We start from the raw sequence: 2,500 nt of genomic DNA, 5'->3' as shown, positions 1-2,500 counted from the left end.
CTCTCTCATTCATCTTTTTATACATCTTTATACACTTCCTTCCTCGGTCCTCGTTCCCACCGATCTAGATAAAAAATGATGGGGCAGCAATAATGGGATAGTCTATCCAGTGTAAGTTATAGATCAGTGGGAACAACCCTGGAGGACCGAGCATCGAGGAGAGAGGTTGAGAGGCACCCTATGTTCTCTTGCAAGCCACTTCAGTGGTTGTAGCTTAAGATCACTGCCTCTCCCCATATCCCTCCATCCCTCCCACCATGGACATCACCTGGTCAGGCTGAGCCAACATCATACCCATCCCCCTCCATCTCTCTAACACATAGGTGTCAAACTCAAGGCCCGCGGGCCAGATGCGGCCCGCCACGTCCTTTCATTTGGCCCGCGAGAGCTTAAAGGGTCTGATACAGTATGTGGCCCGCGAGAGGTTATGAGGTCCGATACAGTTTTAGCGTATAGCCAATACACTGCAATACAATGCATGCATGTGAGACTGAAAGGGAGGCAACATCAACCACCTTCCTCTATGATCAGTGGAACTGGCTACATTAGATGTGATAGCACTGCGTACGTGTGAAAACAAAATAGACCAGTATTCTACTATTTTAGCGAACAGAGCGCCTAAATTACGCGCTCGGTGTAGCCTGCCTGTGAAACGCATGATTGTTTGAAGTGCGTGTGCTTCTTTGAGAGGGGAATCGATGTAAGTTACTTTGATTTCAATTGGTAGTTGTAAACTACATGATACGTTTACGTCTACGTTTAAAAAGCATGTATAATTGTGTGCAGTCCTATTATCCAAAAAATCCAGCTTCAAATCCTTGCTAATCGCGCAAGTGATTGTTTAGTCGAAAGCGAAAGTAAGCCTATTCCGACCGAGAAGAGGTGCATTCAGATCAGGCAAGCAGAGGTAGGCTAGACGTTTGTAGTTATCGGCCTGTTGCTTTGCATTTTCATTTCAGTTTAAAACTAACAACGTAGAATCCACACAACACCTTTCAACTTTAAAAAACCTGGGAAAAGTCCACCGGGACTGTTTGCTTCTACTGTATGTGTATGGAACGTTGTAGGCTAGTGACACATTTCATATGGATGCACTTTTTGACATGTCAGTTAGCCTACTCGTTTGCATCACTGGCTAGATGTAAAACTGCATTTCGTTACTGGTATTTCACTTGTGCAATGAATATACTCGAATCTACAAACTCAGAAATATGAAAAAAAAAAAGAAAAGAAAAAAAATCCATGGCATGATCTCTTCCTGACTGACCAGTGACCCTCATTGAAAAGTCAAACTGTATGGAACTGACAGTGGTTTTTGTTTTGTTTTTACAAAACATAACAATGATAAAAAAAAATAACATGTCATGCTGATACCTTTTGCTCTTCTCGATTTTAGAAGTTTTACCGATGCTTAAGATTTTGCGGCTGGTGCTGCAAATTTTAGAAGTTACGTCTGGCCCTTTTAGGGCAACCATTGTGCTGATGTGGCCCTCGGTGAAAATCAGTTTGACACCCCTGCTCTAACATGTTTGTCTGTATCCATGGGCCAGGTGAAGCTTGGCGGTATTCTACAGCACCTTTTTAGCCAGGGGAGGGTGCTTATACTGTAGAGGACATGTTGCCTTGTTCTAGTCCCGAGAAATACCTTTTCCATCTGCCCTCAATGACTATAGACTGCTTGTCTTAACATTGTACATCATGAAGGTACTAAAGAGACTGGTCTTGGCCCTCTTGAGATCATAGATGACCAACTACTTGGACCCATTACAGTTCACATACTGACCAGGGGTGGGTGTTATGCCACAATCTACCTGCTCCGCAGAACACACTCTCACCTGGACAGGACTAGCAGCACTGTGAGACACCTCCACAACCTCATGGATTATTAAGTGCATAATGGATAGACCCCAGGTTGTGCAACTGAAAGGCTGTGTGTCTGGGCAAATGGTCAGTGGTGTAGGAACACTACAGGGGAGTATGCTGTGTCCTTTCTTCTTCACATTACACCTCAGCCTTCCAGTATAACTCTGAGTCATGTCACCTGCAGAGGTTCTCAGGTTATTCAGCAGTTGTGGGGTGTGTCAGTGATGGTGGGGAGGCAGAGTAAAGGCAACTGTTGGACCACTTTGTGATATGGTGCAGGAGCAACCACCTTGTCTTGTATGTGGCTATGCACTTACCATACTCATCCCTCCACTTCCATCATGCCTCTTCCTCCTATACTGGAGTACTATAGTACTAGTATTGACTGATTCAGTGGTACAGTATTCCTATCCCCTGCATAAATATCATCCTACAAATACCTGGGTGTTTAAATTGACAACATACTGGACTGTAACTATGACACAGAGGCTGTCTACAAGAAGGGTCAGCACAAACTGTATGTCTTACTTAACTTGGATCCCATATTTGCTAATCCAGGGTTTATGTGATAGGTCTGTCAGGCCTTTGTAGGTGTGACTATTATTTCATAATACACATGACAATGACAATAGGTTCA

General features: G+C 43.9%; 1 protein-coding gene across 1 annotated transcript in view; it reads right to left on the bottom strand.

Moving 5' to 3' along the window:
* LOC134087016 (uncharacterized) overlaps window positions 1-2,500 on the bottom strand; it is a 31,951-nt gene that overhangs the window by 22,498 nt on the left and 6,953 nt on the right. The window lies entirely within an intron of this gene.

This window comes from Sardina pilchardus, chromosome 7, assembly GCF_963854185.1.
Source record: "Sardina pilchardus chromosome 7, fSarPil1.1, whole genome shotgun sequence".
Classification (NCBI taxonomy): Eukaryota; Metazoa; Chordata; class Actinopteri; order Clupeiformes; family Clupeidae; genus Sardina; species Sardina pilchardus.
This window is presented reverse-complemented; position numbering and strand designations above follow the sequence as displayed.